The sequence below is a fragment of the Octopus bimaculoides genome, chromosome 4 (genome assembly GCF_046866305.1).
Source record: "Octopus bimaculoides isolate indiv1 chromosome 4, ASM4686630v1, whole genome shotgun sequence".
Lineage (NCBI taxonomy): Eukaryota > Metazoa > Mollusca > Cephalopoda > Octopoda > Octopodidae > Octopus > Octopus bimaculoides.
In genome coordinates, this window is record NC_142931.1 from 79,679,709 (window position 1) to 79,700,111 (window position 20,403).

Genomic DNA, 20,403 nt, shown 5'->3' on the forward strand with positions numbered 1-20,403 from the left:
TCAGTTTCCGTCTACCAAATCCACTCACAAGGCTTTAGTCGGCCCGAGGCTATAGCAGAAGACACTTGTCCAAGGTGCCACGCAGTGGCACTGAACCCGGAACCATGTGGTTGGCAAGTGAGCTACTTACCACACAGCCACTCCTACGCCTGTATGTATATATTATACAGGAGTGACCAAAAGTAGGTCACTTTACCGTTACTTTAACCGTTACTTTAAATGAGTAAATGTTGTTTTCATTTCTCTATTTCTTTTGTAGTATGAAAATTACTAGACCGAAATAACACGCTAAAGAATTATGGGATTCTTATCTCAAAAAAGAAGTGGAGAAATGAAAGGGACGTTCCACACACATAAATTAACTGTTAACCTAGTTTTGCTCACCCCTGTATAATATATGCATACATACAGTAAATAAAATCATAACATAAACAATTAAATATAAGAAATAATAATTTCTTAAAGTATGTGTTAATCACCATGTACCCAGACTTTGTGGACACCCTATACATTCATGTATGTATATTTCTTGGCACTCCGTCGCTTACGACGTCGAGGGTTCCAGTTGATCCGTTCAACGGAATAGCCTGCTCGTGAAATTAACGTGCAGGTTGAGCACTCCACAGACACGTGTACCCTTAACGTAGTTCTCGGGGATATTTAGCGTGACACAGTGTGACAAGGCTGAATCTTTGAATTACAGGCACAACAGAAACAGGAAGTAAGAGTGAAAGAAAGTTGAGGTGAAAGAGTACAGAAGGGTTCGCTACCATCCCCTGCTGGAGCCTCGTGGAGCTTTAGGTGTTTTTGCTCAATAAACACTCACAACGCCCGGTCTGGGAATCGAAACCGCGATCCTATGACCGCGAGTCCGCTGCCCTAACCGCTGGGCCATTGCGCCTCCACATATTTATATTAAGCAACTGTATACCTACTTTTGTCAACAGTGTGCGCGCGCATTTGTTTGTGTGTGTGTACGTGTGTATGTGTGTGTGCGTGTGTGTGTATGTGTGCGTATCGAGAGAGAGAGAGAGTGAGAGATAAAGAGAAAGAGAATAAGAGAGAGAGAGAGAGAGAGTGAGAGATAAAGAGAAAGAGAATAAGAGAGAGAGAGAGAGAGAGAGAGTGAGAGATAAAGAGAAAGAGAATAAGAGAGAGAGAGAAAGAGAATAAGAGAGATATATAAAGAGAAAGAGAATGAGAAAGAGATTAAGTGAGAGAGAGCGAGAGAAATAAAGAGAAAGCGAATGAGAGAGAAATATAAAGAGAAAGAGAATAAGAGAGAGAGAGAGAGAGTGACGGTGTGTAGACAAGTGGTTAGAGTATTGTGCTCACAACCATAGGTAGTAAGTTCGATTTTTGGACATCATAGCACTCTGTGACATTAGGCATGTTCACACAGCTATTTCTAGGCACAGTTTAGATCAAAATCAATTATGAGCGAGTCCCTGTTTTTGTCGGTCAGGACAGAGATTCCTAGTGAGAACTGAACTTAGGACAGAAATGGTCGTGACTGAATACTGCCAGGGATATGAATTTCACCGAGGCTTAATCTAATAATGGATTCTATCATAAAAATGCGGAAGGAATATTGCGTTGGAAATCAATTCGGCTACACGGTACTGATTGCTGTTTATTGCTATGGTTTAGGCGGCGAGCTGTCAGAATCGTTAGCACGTTGGACAAAATGCTTAGCAGCACCCCGTCCGTCTTTACGTTCTGAGTTCCTATGTTGCCGAGGTGGTCTTTGCCCTTCATCCTTTCGGGGTCGACAAAATAAGTTTCAGGCGATTAAACCTTACCCTCTAAAATTGGTGGTACTGAGTCAAAATTTGAAGCAATTTGAAAGTTTGATGGTTGGGTAGTAGCATCGTTAGAGCGTCGTAGAAAATGTCTTCAACTTTTCATTCATTCGACATTGATAAAATATAATACCAGTCATGTACTAGTACGATTTAATAGATTAACTTCTCCCCTGACTGAAAGAGTTTCTGGCCTTGTGCCTATATCGGTTTCAAATTTTTGCACAAGGCCAGCAACTTTGGAGCGGGGTAAGTCGATTAAATCGACTCCAGTGCTCAACTGGTACTTATTATATCGACCCCACGAAAGGATGAAAGGGAAAGTTGATCCCGGTGGCATTTAAATTCAGAACATAAAGCGGACGAAATGGTCTACTTTATGCCCATATTGATTTCAAGTTTTGGCAGAAGGCCAGCTCATACCTACGAGGGGTGTCTGAAAAGTCTTGAGCCTCAAAAAAACAAAACATGGTACAAGACTTCTGATGATTTATTTTTCAACATTGTCCCCCTCGATGGCTGAACACTTCCTCCAGCGGTGCTAAAGCGCCATTATCCCTGCGTAGAAGAACTCTTTTGTTTGGGACTCCAAGAAACTTCCTACAGCGTCTATGACGTCATTGTCACTGGCAAAATGGCGACCAGCCAGGGCTTTTTTCATTTTTGGAAATAGATGAAAGTCAGAGGGGACTAAGTCTGACGAATAAGGCGGATGGGGAACAAGTTCGTATCCACTATCACGAATTGTTGCCATGGCAACCACTGAGGTGTGGGCCGGAGCATTGTCGTGATGAAAAAGGACTCCTCTGGTGAGCATTCCCAACCTTTTTTCTTTGATTGCTTCTCAGCGGCGTTTCAGTAGCTGAGAATAATACAGCCCTGTTACAGTGTGACCCCTTTTAAAGGTAATCGATCAGCAAGAAACCTTGTGAATCGAAAAAAAAAAACGGACACCATGACCTTGCCAGCTGAAGGAATGACACTGGCCTTCTTTGGGGTAGGAGAAGATGTGTGCTTCCACTGCTTTGATTGTTCTTTGGTTTCAGGCTGGTCGTGATGGACCCAACTTTCGTCCATAGTAATGAAACGAGCAAGAAAATTCTCTTCGTCAGCTTCAAACAGTTCCAGATTGCTCGCGGACAAAGTGCACCTGGTGCGTTTCTGTTCAGGAGTCAAAAGGTGAGGGATCCACCTTGCAGAAACCTTTGAGAACCTAAGTTCTTTTGTCACAATGTTGTCTGCTCTTTCAGTTGATATGCTCAGTCTCTCGGCTATCTGACGACATGATATTTGGTGATCTTGCATCATCATACCAAAAGCAAGGTCAAGGTTGTCCTTGGTGGTTGCAGTTGGAGGTCTCCCTGGTGTTGGATCATCTTCCACACTCTCCTTGCCACGTTTGAATTCATTTACCCAGCGTTTGACTGTTGCATATGAAGGAGCATTGTCTGTTAAGGTTCTCACCATATCTTCATGGATTTCTGATGGAGTCATGCCTTTCAAATGAAGGTACTTTATGACAGCACGATACTCAGTTTTCTCCATTTTCCTTGAAAATTCGAAGCTTGTTTATTCAAAAATCTGCAACAAAAAAATTAAAATATCAGAATCATGAAAATGAGCAAGAATACTCTGAAAAGACTGTACTTACCAGAAAAAATTGTTTCAACTATATAGCAGCCCCGATTCTAGGTTAGGCTCAAAACTTTTCAGACACCCCTCGTATATTAAAACAGATTTATCTCTATATATAAAAGTGAAATGGCCGAAAGTTGTATGTTTGCGTGTCTCATTTAGTGGTTATGCAGGGTTCAATAGCAGGAGGCGTGCTAAGATTGCGGCGAAAATTTACAGGGACATGTAAAATGAGACGAGATCTTTTAAAATGTTGCCCGCGTAGACCCGAATGAAATCGGGTTATAATACCGAAACAAGTAAAAAAATTAAAAAAAAAACCTATGCTATTTTAATCCCGAGCTAGGCCGGGTTTCTCTGCTAGTATTAAATAATCTTTGAACAGATGTTAAACCAACATGAGAGCCACTACTTTATGATCGGTTAACCCTTTTAGTACTAGAGGTGAACTGCATGCGTATAAGAATCTGTAGAGAGCGCATTTGTACTCAGAAAAGAAATTGAATTTTAATTTTATAAATGCATGCACTCACATTAAGTTGCATTTATTAAAATATTACAATGGATTAATATACTAAATTTATATCATACTTCCAATTCCAACTCACCAAACATGCAACAGGGCCTATATTTAGTTTTAACTTTAATGAAACGTCTTACCATACCTTTTAATAAAGGAAGCTAAGCTTTACTTCCCCCTGGAAAACTTAGGCTTTGAACTGATGTTGATGTGCCAATTGTCAGCTAATTTGCAAGATTTTCCGTAAATCTATCTGGTTAACTCTTCTGATACTAATCCACCTGAGGTTGCTTTTGGTTCTATGATACAAACTTCCTGTTTTACTGTGATCTAGATTTAAAACCTTCCATCGAAATTTTAACAAGTGAAAAGCGGTCCTCGCCTTACTTATTGTCTTTATATCTTCGTCGGTGCCATCCTCTAGTTCACCGGTTTCTAGTTTAATACGTTCGCTGTTTTCTCCATTAACGCGCATAATTTTTGATTTGTCGCGGTTGACTTTCAATCCTAGTTTGGCAGCTATTGCTTCTAATTTTGACGTTTTATTTTGCATTTGTCTATATGTTTGTGAAAGTAGCGCTATATCATCTGCAAAGTCGAGATCTGCTAGAGCTTCTGCATCCGTCCATTCAATGCCTGTTTGGCTTTCAATCGCAGTTTCCTTTCATAATCCAATCTATAATTAGTAGAAATAAAAAGGGGGAAAGTATACAGCCCTGTCGAACTCCTGTTTAAAAAAAAGTATGGTGCGCAAGTGTAATTTCAATAAAGAACAAAATAAGAATTTTTAATACTAACGTAAAAGCGGTGTTATTGTATGGGGCTGAGACATGGCGAACAACAGTTAAGTCAAATAAGCAAATACAATCATTCATCAACAGTGCTTGCGTAGTATACTTACAATTAGATGTCCCGAATACATAAGCAATATGGAGATATGGCAAAGAACGAATCAAGTTTCGATTAGGGAGCAAATATTTAAGAAAAAGTGGAAGTGGATTGGTAGCACGTCTAGAAAGGACACAGCAAATGCAGCGAAAAGTGCTATACAGTGGAATCTGGATGGATATAGAAAGAAGGGTAGGCCTAAGAACTCGTGGCGTAGATCAACACAAAAGGAACTAGAGAAAGGGGGACATTCATGGCAGAGTATAAGTACAGAAGCGAAAAATTATGTGACATGGAATTCAATTATAAGTGGCCTATACTCCGCGTTGGAGGGTTAAAGGCTAGAGAAAAAGAAATCGAAATGTTATGCTAATTTAAGTTTCATTCACCAACTTAATATGACAATAATTCTGCTAAAAGAAATTCGTTATTTTCAAAACTAATTTAAACAAATGTAGTGAATAATAATTCATGAGCTGCATGCAGAACAGCGGAAGTCCAAACAATAATGTATCTCTTCGTTCCCAGTAGTTTTTGGCCAGTTCAAACGTGTGCATCCGATCGTTGTTGCTTTTCGCCATCGGGGAACGTCTCCACATCACCTCAGGCTATGTGCGCTCATATCACACGTGATTCGGGACTTTGAGACAGTGCGGTGTTTTGACCTTATTGTGTATCTCCTCAGTCAAAACTATCGCACCGAGTTGATGTATCTAGCAAGAGTACAGGCTCTTATTCATAGAAATCAGCAAACAAATTATTTGCTGATGCGTGGTGTGTTTCAATAGAAATACGGTAACGAAAGGGTTGTTGAGACAAATTCTTTTCACCGGTGAGTAGCAGGAAGCATTGATGAAATTTTCAGTGCGTGATTCTTCAAAAGAGGATATTTTTCACTATCTGCATAGATCCGTAAAAATCCAAAATATATAAGCTATCAAATTTAAATATCAAAGTGTTTATTCGATTGTAGATAAATTAACTCGAGATGCAAAGAATCCAGAACTATATCTAGCATCTAGTATCAAATATTCATAGTTTGAGCTCATGATTTTATAAATCCCGAAAACGCTTTTAAAATTGATCCAAAAGAATGAAATACTCTGCAGAATATATTTCGCCATCAATTCTAGCTTCTTCATGCAACATTTCTTTAGTTGGATTACAAATAATTACAGCATTGATTCAAAAGCTCCTGATATTGGCAACATAAGGACAATAAGCTAACTCAGCTCTTGTCTTTTAAATTTTAGAGCATTTATGTGATTAGTGAAATAGACCAAAAATGCCGATTGACAGAATCATTTTTGGTCATCAACTCCCATGATGAGTTTCAGTTCATCTGACAACTCATATGAACGATTGAGTATGCGGTCTTTGGTTAGCCAATGAACAACAAAATAAACCATCCTATTCCACTTCGATACTCTTAAAAACATCTTGAATTTCTCTACTGTTCAATCCCTTGTTTTATCTACATTTTATTGCAACTTTATTATACTATTCATTCATGGAGAATGTGTATAGAATTTTACAGGTGAATGACATAATGGAACACAATTAAAGTAGTGGATGGTTCCTTAATTATTTATTGAGTAAAACGACGTTTTTTCTCTGAGATCTAAACAATAACCTAGAAAATATGTAGTGATGCGCAAGCAATATCGACGGATAAAATGCATTGAGGTATTTCGTCCGTCTTTAAGCTCTGAGTTCAAATTCCGCCAAGGTCAGCTTTGCCTTTCATTTTTTTTTTTTCGGGATCGGTGAAATAAGTACCAGTCAAATACTGGAGTCGTTCTAACCGACAGCCCCCTCCCACGAAATATCAGGCTTTGTGTCTATAGCAGAAAGGATAATTAAAATCCAATGTAATCCAACGTGCTGTTAATGCAAGTCGGAATGCGTACAAATTGATAACTAATAGCCACACCTTAAATACAGTTTCTTAGCATTTATTGTGCGATGTAGTGTTCATTTTATCAAGTATTGTTATTGCTGATGAACAATGTGGATTTTAATTCAGTCAAAACAGGCTGTCCTTTTCGTCGTTACAAATTAAATACAATAATTTTGAATGCAGGCATCATTTTCAGTTCATTTGCATGTTTGTATTAACAATTTTTAATCAATATTTTAAAATGTGTGAAAACAGAACCCTTCAGCAATGATTGTTAATAAAATTTAAAAAATAAAAGACAAAGAATTACTGGTTTGATGCAAATGGACAGATTTTTTTTTTTTTTCCATGGAAGTAAACAGGCAGAAAATAAAAGCAATATTTAAAAGGTAAAAAAGAGCAGAAAATTCAATAAAATATTATTTTTTAAGACAACCACAAATTTTAATGGAGTGAGAGGGCTAAATGTCAAGGGATACAACTAAACACTGGAAGATATTTTGTCCGACGCACTACCATTTCTCTCCATAAGCAATGAAAATGTAAGAAATAATTTTATCAGAAAGTTTAAGACGGTCCCACAATTTTTAAGGAAGCTATTTATTTGGTTGCTGTTGTTGAACGAACACATCTGTAACCAATGGCATTCTAGTTATAGTTATCGCCGCTTTTAGTTTTAAAATAAAATCGATTATAGCGTCCGCGTACTCCGTTATGCAATGTGTATATTCCAATTCAACTTCTCTAACTAGCAGTACCTCTGCCGACAGGCTTTTGCCAGTCACCGCAGCATAACTCCCCGCTTGCACTGGTGTACCTTCCATAACAATATTGTTCACCACTTCACCTATAAATGGGGAAGAAAAATTTAAAAAACGGTAACAAGTTCAACAATTTCAGGTAACAACAATCCAACAATTCAATAAATAACAGTTTAACAATAACTGTACTCACATGGAACGTATACACTTCAAACTCAATTGACTCAAATACAACACTAACGACAACACCAACGTCTTCTCAACGATTAGCCGGAGAGGATTTTTAAAATGAGACTATCTGAAATAAACTGCTCTCACAAACAAGAATACTAAAAATGAATCCCACCGCTCTCAAAAATTTAGTAAAAAGAACAGAAAATTAATCCAGAATCCTTGTCTGGTATCTGATCGATCCCAATGGTAGTCATGGGATGTGAAGATGGGTGTGCGGGCCATGTTTGTAATGATGTGTGTGTCATTTGAGTAATGAAAATATTTGCATGACTTGAGCGCACACATGTTGATAAGTTTTGGGGAGTCACTACATGAAAGTTAAGGAAACGCTGGTTGAAATGCAACAAGAACTTCGGGAGAGAAACATCATTGAACATAAAAATTATAATTGTAATGGAATGTATAATGTATTGTGGTCGGAAAAATAAGTATCTATAACATCTGCTAATACACACTCTGTTCTACAGTTCTATATTTAAGAAATGAGGAATTATGTACATTATTTACATTTGACGGGTATTTTTCCACATCTTGTTTGTTGTTAACACAACGTTTCAGCTGATATACCCTCAAGCCTTCATCAGGTGTCTTTGGCAAATTTAGAACCTGGGTTCTCATTCCTAAGGTATTTTTCGATATTATTATTATTATTATTATTATTATTATTACACGGTAGAGAAAAATGTCCAAGTGCTGTTAAATCATGTGAGCTCAATAAAGCCATCCATACAGTTCACAATGGAAAAGAAAAAAGACAATTAGCTAGCATTCCTGGACGTATTAATAACAGACACCAAATATGGATTCAGGACATCCGTATACCGCAAGCCGACCTTCATTGGACGATACCTCAACTTCAACTCCTACCATCCAGACAGTGTAAAGAGAGGGATTGCTCAGTACCTAAAACATCGAGCAAAGAATATAAGTAGCGATCGTGATATCCACCACGAAGAAATGATCAAGTTCAATAACAATCTATTAAGTAACAACTACCCCAAAACGTACTATCCATTCCAATTATGAAGAAAAGAGAGGATGAAACCAATAAACTGTCCACATTCTGTCTATCCTATGTGAAAGGCCTCTCCGAAAAGATACGAAAGATATGCGGCCCATATGACATCAGGACAGTATTCAAAAATAATACATTTCGCAAATATCTCCTCCGAGTAAAACCACCAATAGAAGAGAATATGACCAAAAACTGCGTGTACACCATCTCATGCAGCTGTGGTAGGTTATACAAAGGCGAAACATGTCGCCCCCTCAAAATAAGAGTAGAGGAACATCGCAAAGCTGTGACACGAGGAGATATTGATTAATCGGGTATAGCTGATCATGTGTGGAAAATGGAGACCACCTCCCGCTGTGGGATGAAGTTAAAATAATTGAGAGAGAACACCACTGGAAAATACGAAAACTAAAAGAAGCAGAGAACACCATTGGAACAACAAACAAGATGAGGACAAATATACGTCAATTGTAAATAATGTAAATAGTGTACATCATTTCTCATCTCTTAAATATAGATCTGATGGTTTTGTTGAAATCAGAACATCAATGAGTCCTGTATGAACGTCCTTCTTTGTATCAATTGCCTTGATGTTAAATACTTGAGTGGAAACTTTTCCAGATGCTCAGCATTGTGATCATCTACTTCTTTGTGCGTTCTGAAAGCATGGAGGGTTTCTGTTGGGTAGCCGTTGTCTGTTTTTTTAACAACTCTGGATTTGAGCAAGGTGGTGTCATTCTGTGTACATGCACCTATTCTCACCCGCATCAGCAGCTGTCCAAACCGTTGGACAGCCTCTGTAAGTTCAATCAAAGTGAAATTTTCCTTCCAAAGTGAACCATGTAGTCGGGTGTAATTGTCAGATGGCCAGCCAAATACAAGATATTGCCCAGCAGGCTGAAGTTGGTAAAGATCACCTACGGTCAAAATACTGACTCTTCCAAATCGGGAATATAGGTCAGAAAGAGCTATTCTTGCACTAAGGTCATCAGGCAGATAAACATAGCCTGTCCTACGGGTCAGAGTAAAGTGTAGTGGGGGAACGATTTTCACAAGAGACTCACATGATAGTCCAATCCGTCCTTCACGCTACAGTAGGTGTTTGACATAAACCTACAAATCAGCAAGGCTTGGGAACACGACGAATGTTTGCAGAACAATTTCGTCGCTCCGTGCGTATCTCATTCAGGCCCGGCCGACGGCACTGCCATGCCTGCAGTGTTTATCCCGAATAAGCAGGGACTTCTGGAAATCATCCACGTGTCTCAAGCCGGAACAGGGCCAGAAGTTGACTCTCGTTGACGCCAAGAATCTCCCTGATATTGTTGTGGCTAATTTCTCTTTTCTCTCGCTATGAATCCTGTGCTGCATTAGACCCCTTTGGTCAATAAAAGAAACCATTATTATTTACTGTTGTTATTATACTTGATACATTTGCAGCTATTAAATTCTAATACAATTACGACGGCAGACTGGCAGAATCGTTACCGCGTCTGACACAAATGCTTAGCGGCATTTCGCCTGTTTTTACGTTCTGAGTTCAAATGCCACCAGGCTTGACTTTGCCTTTCATCCTTTCGGAGTCGATAAAATAAGTACCAGTTACGTACTGGAGTCGATGTTACTCTCCCCGAAATTGCTGACCTTGTACCAAAATTTGAATTCAATATTTTTTTTATATATTTAAGGCGGTGAGCTGGCAGAATCGTTACTGCGCCAGACAAAATGCTCTGGGGCATTTCGTCTGTCTTTACGTTCTGACTTCAAACGGCGCCGGGGTCGATAAAATAAGTACCAGTTGAGCACTGGGGTCCATGTAATCGACTTAGGCCCTCCCTCAAACTAACCAATAATTTCTCTCTCATCTTCTTAGCGTCCCAGAAACTTCAGATAGGTCACCTACCACAAATAGGCTGTGCAAGTTTGTGGAAGAAGAAAGAGACAAACATAACTGTTACTTAGTATATAATCCATCCTTCAAAACCGTAGATTGATAAAACCGATAGAATATCTAAAGGAAATGTTTTGTAGCAGACACAGGTGTCGCTGTGCAGTAAGAAACTTGCTGCCCAAGGACATGGTTCTTGGTTGCGAGTGGGTTTGAAAGAAGCCCGTTGTATATATACATTTGTGTGTGTGTGTGTGTGTGTGTGTGTGTGTGTGTGTGTGTGTGTGTGTGTGTGTGTTTGCGTGTGGGTATGTGTGTGTGCATGTGTGTGTGCATGTGTGTGTTTGTGTGTGTATGTGCTTGTGCATGTGTGCATGTGTGTGTATGTGCGCGTGTGCGTGTGTGCCTTTGTCGATGTTAGTCTCTTACCACTGCTTGACAACCGGTGTTGGTATATTTACGTTCCTGTAACCTAGCGGTTCAGCAAAAGAGAGCTATAGAAAAAATACCAGGTTTTTAACTAGTTTATTTTAACTAGTTTATTGTTCTGCATGCTTGATCGATGATCCTTGTCCGATGTCTTGTCAGCTTGCTGCTGGGATACAAACGTATAAATCAATGTTTTGTTTATCTTTTATTGATTTTGTCGATATCGATGGTGCTCCTTTAGCAACAGCTTGTGTGTGTTGTGTGTGTGTGTGTGTGTGTGTGTGTCTTTGTGTGCGTGTGCGTGCGTGCGTGCGTGTACGTGTGTGTTTGCTCGAGCACGCTTATGGTGATGGTGGTGAAGGTGGTGGTAGTGGTAGTGGGATCGGCGGTAAAATTCAATAAAACTATCTTCATCAACACAGGTGAAACATCTGAGCTTCTACTTTCCACTGATATTAGTAAATTCATCCACAAGCAATTAACAATTAACATATTCAATAAAGAGAAATTATTGATTAATAATATAACTGCAACAGAGGTCAATTTTTATTTTTTTAATGTAAATACCATTTTCACAGTTTATTCTTGTAATAAATTCAAACATTGCTAAAACTTTAAAAGGCTTTCTAAAGAAGATGGCATGAACTATGCTTCTTAAATATAGAAGAAGAGATTCAGTAGGTCTGTAGGTTATATCGGACCTTTTTATTCTTTTGATATAGTCGCGATATTTTCGTCTCTTTAGTGTAACATCTTAATCGCTTGCTTGCCAATGAGTTACTATTAAGTGATTTTTTTCCTACACACGTTAACGTTTCCTAAGGCGGTAAACTGGCGGGTTCGGTTAACACACTGGGAAAAAGTGCTTCGTTACATTTTTGACTGTCTTCCGATTCTGAGTTCAAATTCCGCCAAGATCCACTTTACATTTTCATTCATCCTTTTTTTGGAGTTGATGTATAAGTAACAGTTGAGTACTGGGATCAATGTAATTGACTAAATCCTCCCGCGAAGTTGTTGGCTTTGTGCCAACATTTTAAACCTATATTATTATTATTATTATTATTCCAAAGGCGGCGAGCAGGCAGAATCGTTGGTACACTGGGCGAAATGCTTAACAGTATTTTGTCTGCGTTACGTTCTGAGTTCAAATTCCGCCGAGGTCGACTTTGACTTTCACCCTTTCAGGGTCGATAAATTAAGTACCAAAGAAACACTGGGGTCGATGTAATCGACTCGTCTCCTCCCCACAAATTTGAGGCCTTGTGCCTTCAGTAGAAAGGATTATTATTATTATTCCTTTTTTTCATAAGATTGCGAGCTGACAGAATCATTAGCACGCCGGGAAAAATGCTTAGCGGTATTTCGTCTGCCACTGCGTTCTGAGTTCAAATTCCGCCGAGGTCGACTTTGCCTTTCATCCTTTCAGGGTCGATAAATTAAGTACCAGTTACGCACTGGGGTCGATATAATCGACTTAATCCGTTTGTCTGTCCTTGTGTGTCCCCTCTGTGTGTAGCCCCTTGTGGGCAGTAAAGAAATAGGTATTTCGTCTGTCTTTTCGTTCTGAGTTCACCGAGGTCGACTTTGACTTCATCCTTTCGGGTGAGGGAAGGGTCGATAAATTAAGTACCAGCTGCGTATTGGGTTCGATCTAATCGACTGGCTCCCTCCTCCAAAATTTCGGACCTTGTGCCTAGTGTAGAAAAGAATCGTTAGCTCGCCAGGCAAAAATGCTTTGTGGCACTTTGACCGTCTTTAAGTTCTGAGTTCAAATTCCACCGAGGCCTGACTTTGCCTTTCGGGGGTCAATAAAATAAGTACCACTTGATCATTGTGGTCGATGTAATATGTAATCGACTTGCCCACACCCCGCCCGGAAATTGCTGCTCGAGTACCAAAATTTGAAATCAATATTATTCCTTTTTCGTGGAATAAAGTCATTTCTTGTTCCCTACTGAGATATTTCATTTCGTTTCTCGTATTTCGGTCACAACGTTTGCATTTAAGTCTATCCGTTCATTTACAACACTTGCAAATATACATTATTTTCACAGTCTCTCTCCCTCTTTCGTTGCTATAATCTTTTATTCTTCTGTTCTGCTGCTGGTTTCCCTATTGTCTTTACTGTCACTGTTGCTGCTGTTGTTGTTGTTGTTGTTACTGTTGTTACTGTATTGGTCCATTATCACAGGTGGCTACAATAGTGCTATCGATTTTGTTTTATCTTTAATATTGTCGATTTTGTTTATGTAAGTGTTGCTGGACATACTGTCATTGCTTTTGCTTTCTATCAATGTGGACATTATGGACCCTATTGGATCATTGTTCTCAATACACAAAGCACTTGTAATTTCTTCCTAACGCTATCACCTCCCACTACTCCAAAGAAGTTGCCTGATATTATTATGCATCTCTCCTACCTACACCGCAATTTCCACCATTTCTGTCACTCCCTATTGCGACATCGAAATAACAAATAATAAAAAAAATGTCCCCTATATTTGCATATATTGCGTCTGTAAGTGTATGCTATGCTATATATTGATATGGATGCATGCATACATGTATATATGTACACATCCATATATCCATATATATATATATATATATATATATATATATATATATATATATATAATTTGTATAGAATATATACATGTATACATCTATATCTATCCATCCATTCATCTACCTATGTATACTATAAGTGTGTGTAAGTGAGTGTGTGGTGTGTGTGTGTATGCAGTTACATACAAATACAAGCATCCATATAAATTATATATGGGTGATATATATTTGCGTGTAAGTATGTGTATATGTATATGTATGTATAGGTGTATGCATGCATATATATATACATATGCATATGCATATACATATTTATATATATATATATATATACATACACGCATTCATATATATATGTATATATATACATGTGTGTGTGTTGTGTGTGTGTGTGTGTGTGTGTGTGTGTGTGTGTGTGTGTGTGTGTGTGTGTGTGTGTTATGTATATATGTATATATATCAATAATGTGTGGTGGGGTGTATGTGCTATAAGGCATTCAGTGCCAAACAGGTTTTCTGATTGTGATTGTTTTACTTCTCAGAGCGCTCGGACTTGTTTGCTCTGGTTGATTCTGTGAAAGCCGACAGCAGCCTGTTGTCAGAGGTCTCACAGGGTCTCTTTCGGCACATTATAAGCTTTGATAATTGGTTGTTGATTATCTTAGAAGACCTTCGTCATCCAAGTATCAACCTCAAAATCCTAGCTGTTCCCAGTATTGGGGTTTGCTTTGCTGCCACAAAAGCAACCGATGAGGTGATATTAGGTGAAGTTATCTAAAGTGTGAGGAGTGGGTGCGTGTAACAGTATATACAATATAGACATATATAAGGTTCCTTAGAAGAAGACTGGCACCTCGGGCCAATCAACGACGTCCACCCACATTAATCTAGGCAGTCGTTCGCCCACATACACAGTGGATTTCATAAACAAATACTTATCTAATAGTTTTCTTCGAATCGTGATGGTTGAGTGAAATTTGAACTGAAATTGTTAAGGGCTGTAACTAAATAGCCTAAGGCATTTTGTCCGCTGCTCTATCCGTTATGCCATTCCACCATCATTATAATATTGATTTTTAACATTGAGAAAAGGTCACAAACACTGAAATCGATATAATTGAACTATCGATTATATCAACTCCAGTATTGGTATTTTATTTTATCCACACTGGAAAGTTGAAAGACAAACATGATGATGATGACAACGATGACGACAACGACGACGATGATGATGATGATGATCGTTTCTGATTTAGACACAAGGCCTGCAACTTTTAGGTAGGTCATATACACTGACGCCAGTACTTAACTGGTGCTTTATTTTATAGCACCCGGAGGGAGTTAGTCGATTCAATCGAGCCCCGTACTTGACTGGTACTTTATTTTACCGATACATTTTTATTTTCCTGGATGGTCGGATACATATTTTTCAAGACTGTATGGAACGGACTCCATGGTGTATTGCGGTCCTAGAATTTCTGAACAAAAAAAAAAGTAACCATCCCGAAATATAACAATATCTTTCTCATTTAAACATATTTATATTTCGCAATGTTGAAAATAAGACCCATAGGTGCGTGGTTTGTAGGACTCTAGTGTTTTAATAGAATAATTTCGAATAGAAGAATGCCTTACAGTATACGTTTGAGCTGTTTAAGCTCTGCATTTAAATCCTACTGAGATCAGCTTTACATTTAGACTTTCCGAGATCTATAAAATAATGTACCAGCCAAGTACTCGGGTTGACATAAACCCAATTTCGAGCATTGGGCTTGTCAGAAATCTGCACAGTAGTTTTTGAGACACCAACTATAAGAGGGTTGCCAACCAAACTCAATTACTCCCTACCGGTGATAAATATTTAATATAAGTAACCCAGTTGCCATTTGGTATTTCTAAGTCTTGGCATTATTTTCGTTATGGATTTCTAGAATCAGGGCAGTAAATTGGCAGAATGATAGTAATGCTCTCGTAGAATTGTTAAAATTTCGGACAAAATGCCTTGCAGTATTTGTCCCATTTCTGTGCTCTCTAAGTTAAATTCCAGTCGATGTCAACTTTGCTTTGCATCCCCGCCGGAATCAATGTTAAAGTACCAGTCAAGTCCCGGGACCGATGTAATCGATTAACCTTGTGCTATATTAGATACTATTATTTGAAGGCAAAAGCGTCAGAGCATCGAACAAAATGATTTGCGATATTTGTTGAGGCTTTTTAAAGTTCTGAGTTTAAAGGCTACCGATATCATCTTTGCCTTTTATCCATCCGGGTTCAATAAAGAGGTCGATAAAAAGGTTGATGAAGGAGTCGATGTTATCGATTAAACCTTCTCACAAATTTCAGTCCTTGTCCCTATCTATGCAACACACAAGACTTATTAGCAAGGCGCCGAGTCGGCAGAATCGTTAGCACGTCGGACAAAATGGTTAACGGCATTTCATCTGTCTTTTCATTGAGTTCGAATTCTGAGGTAGCTTTGCCTTTTATCATTTCGATGCTGATGAAACAAGTACCAGTTGATCACATGGGTCGATGTAGTCGACTACTCGCTCTAACTAAAATTTCAGGCCTTGTGCCTATATAAAAATTTATTATCATTATGAGCTTTTCAGCCAACCTTCATATTTATATCAGAAGGGCAGTGTATTGTAGTCCATTACATCATTACCAAGTCGTTTTACTCCGCCTAGTTTTATTGATTTTGGAATGATGAAAAAGTATGATTAATCCTTTGGATCTTAAGTACACAGAAAGTAGGAAAATATTAATTGTTTTATCGATTACCTTCAGTTGAGGAAAGGAAGTCATACCTAATCGAACAATTCAAACACCGACATCAGGTTCTCATATTTGTAACTACATGAACTGAAAAGACTATCCACATTATTAGTAAATAAAAATAGGTAAGTGTTTGGAACTTCAAAGAAATATTTAACATATAGCCAAATGAATATATACGAATCACCGACGGCAGCTGGATATGGTACGCGTAGCAGCCAAATCTACCTTCACATCATACCTTACTATCGTAGATGAAAGGAACGTACAAGCTTGTGCATTACTAGTCTTGTAAGAAATAGATGGGGGAAGATGAATACGACTGGAATACCTTTCATCGTAAATCTGCCTTAACAGAACTGACATGGTGCGAAACAAAACCACATTAACGCCTTCGCGAAAACGAGTCATACATACATACAACATGCATACGTACATACATTGACAGTTTTGCCCAGCTAAGCCATCGTTGGACTGCATATATATATATATATGTGTGTGTGTGTGTGTATGCACACACACCTCACACAAGTATGCATACATATATACATACTAATATGTTTGTATAAAATCGATGATACAATCCGTTGGCGTTCGTCGTTTCACAACTGAAGTGTTCGTTCAGGCTAATTCCGAAAAATAAGATGATGGCTAGAGCTACTTCTAGCTCTTGGATTCTATTCGTTAATAAAAGTCAAGTGCTGAGAATCTGGGTCCTCTGCTAGCGCTGGTGTAAATCGAGGGTAGTTGGTAGTTCTATTAGTTGTGTAAGAATTTTCCAACGGCATATAGAAAGGGTAGGTTTCGTTAGAATCTGAAAACAGCTAAACAGGTTGTAATTGCCATATATGCTGCACAGACTCAAAAGTTCCTTCTTTCTTCAATAATCACAACGTACGTCATTTAGTGATTGGTGTATGGTGTGTAGTACCTGGTATACTCAATGCTACAGAGACGTCTTCAAATTTACTGCTCTTCAGTTACCAAACTGCGATAGAAGTGCTGTTGGTTCTATCTCGCGATATGAAGGTGTTCGTGCTATGCTTAACTCTTCTCGAAAACAATAACCCTCTAGCATCAGATAGTCTTTCTGAACACCGTCGTCAGGTGTTTTACTGGTAGAACCAATTTTGTGAACAGTTCTATGTGAACTACAATCGCAAGCAGCTGTTGGACTTGGGATGGGATAATAATTTCATCGTCGTTCTCGGTTCTTCCTTTTCTGTTATATTCCTATGCGGTAATAATGATGAAGCTTGTGCTCAACTTTAGCTCAGCGGTCACCACCTTGCTATGCTTTCTCAGTCCACTTCCAGCCAGATAGAACAAATATATAGCAACAAACAGAAGATATCCTACCACCATTGTTGTCCTCGTATTGGTGACGGCGCCAATATCTTTTGTATTTAAAGCATTTCCTTTCATGGGAACACTCTATATTGCCTTTCCATTGCAATGTGGGCATTCACAACACAAATTAGAACTTTGCGTATCACTAACACATACACACGCACAGGCGCGAATGCACACACACACACACACACACACACACACACACACACACATACACGCACAAGTATGAAAATATTCTCTTATCTATCAAACTGTCTGTCTATCCATCAAAGATTGTGAAATCTTAATTCACACGTGTGTGTGTGTGTGTGTGTGTGTGCGTGTGTGTGCGTGTGTGTGCGCGCGCGCCCCTGTGAGTATATGGAGAAATATATATATATCAATATACTTCACTTTATCGTGCAGTTACTGTTAATACCTCATTTAGAGAATTAACAATATATATATATATATATATATATATATATATATATATATATATATATATATATATATATATATATATATATATATATATATATATAGAGAGAGAGAGAGAGAGAGAGAGAGAGAGAGAGAGAGAGAGAGAGAGAGAGAGACAGACAGACAGAGACAGAGACAGAGACAAACAGACAGACAGACAGACAGACAGACAGACAGACAGATAGATAGATAGATAGATAGATAGATAGATAGATAGATAGATAGATAGATAGATAGATAGATAGATAGATACGATCAAACTGCAAATCAAGATATTTCTCGATTTACTTATCAATCAACGTAATGGAAACATTGCCCAACATTTAAAATTTTACTATTATTAATCTACTGCATTTGTGGAAAATTCTGTCTGTGGGTGTGTTTGTAGAGTCGTTAGCTAATTCCTCCTACATCGTTCTATCAATTTTGATGAATCATGACTCGTGAGTAGAACTCATGTCTGGAAACCTTATGGCATACTCAGATTGTTGAAAAATCGATAACAGGGCCCCTGGAAGGGATCTTTATATATATCTAAATATTTTATTTTAAAAACCAAAGAAAATAACCCATTCACCCCTGGAAGGGATCCTTATATATAGCCAACGGAAATAACCCATTCATTTACCTAAACTATTTGGTAAAAATGAAATTGAGTATGCTGATTTAGTATTTGAACGGTTAGAGTTATTTTCGCAATTTATCCAGTACAACCCTTAAACAACTAAATAGTATTTTCCTAAACAATGGATTCACTTATTTCGGTATGTTGAATGGTATGTTCCCTTTTGTGTGGGATTGGTGGTAAGAACTAAAATCTAGATGTTTGTGTGTGTGTCTATGTCCTTGCCGTAGTGATCAGTTATAAGTGACGTATTTTCTGTAATCATCAGAATATCCAGAAAAGGATGTTCCCTTTTATTCATTTCCATGGTGAACTGGATGATTCATGATTGCTATTGATTAATTTCACATGCCTTGTAAGGGCTTCTTTACTTTTGTTCCAAAATATGAAGCAGTTATCCAGGAATCTTTCCAAGATTCCTATTAAAAGGACTAGAAATGTTGGTCAAATGTAACTCCAAACAATGTATAGATTGCTTTCTTCCAGGAATCTCATTCCCTTCTGCTCTTTTTAGGTCGACTGTACAAATCACAAATTTGTGGTTTGTTTAGCCGACAATATTAAAGTGTGGATAATCTACGCCTTATCTTCTTGCCTAATACTGTATAAAGACGACCTGGGTGATCCCATGGTTTGTTCATTCTACATTGGCAAATTCACGAAATACAGTTGGTCCCTTTCAAATAATTGGAAGCAATTGAGTAGATTTCCGAGGCCTTTACAACCCCTCTCGTTTATGTGCTAGCTCCACATAATCCGAACGTTCATCCAAGCTGGCGTTCCATTTGTGCACCACCACTAATGAGGGAACATTTCTCGGAAAACCTCCAGGCACTTTAAGAAATCCGATTATCCCTCCCGTCGGATCATAAATAGTTATTAGTGCGAAGTCACTATTGCTCACGTCCAGGACCATCATCTTACCTTCTGGGTCCAAGAAAATGGTTCGTACTGGAGATCCAGCTCCTTCAGAAACATTGTAGCTCCGCCACCCAATCCTGGTTTTCTTGGAGATAAATAAATCTCGTATCCACGCAAAATGGGTATAAAGGCTTGTGAATCGAAAGCTCTGATCACGCTGATGGTGCCCACATCTAATCTATTAACCCTATGTTGTTGAGCAGAGACTCTGCTTTCAAGGTGACCCCAAAACACGTGCATTTATGCTACCTATTCTGCGCACAACCGTGTTTGACAAGAGAAGAAGATCAGTCATTTTATTCCTATAAAGGAACTGGTATTTCTTCGTTCATATTAACTGCAGTTGTTCCACAAGCAGTTTTTAGATAGTCTTTTATTTATATTTCTCTTGATTTCTACTAGTGTTTTGTCGTTCTTTTGTTGCAAAATTTGAGTGATTTTTTTTATGTGTGATGGAAATTCTATTGGTTAATGTGATGTAGATACTGTGTGTATTGCTTGTACTTTAGTGTTTGTGACCATTAATTTTTTTTTTTGTTTTTTTTTACAGCTGAGTAGTTAACGATTTCTTTATTTTTTGTTCATGCTGGAGGATCTATTCTGATCGTCAGTGAGTGAATT

The 20,403-nt window shown here is 38.3% G+C and overlaps 1 long non-coding RNA gene across 1 annotated transcript in view; it reads right to left on the reverse strand.

The window, feature by feature from the left end:
• Positions 1 to 6,784: 6,784 nt before the first annotated feature.
• Positions 6,785 to 20,403, reverse strand: part of LOC149136098 (uncharacterized) — a 37,821-nt gene continuing 24,202 nt past the window's right edge. Inside the window, exon 2 of the long non-coding RNA XR_016241545.1 lies at positions 6,785 to 7,592. This is a non-coding gene — a long non-coding RNA (uncharacterized LOC149136098). The remainder of the gene's footprint in view (positions 7,593 to 20,403) is intronic.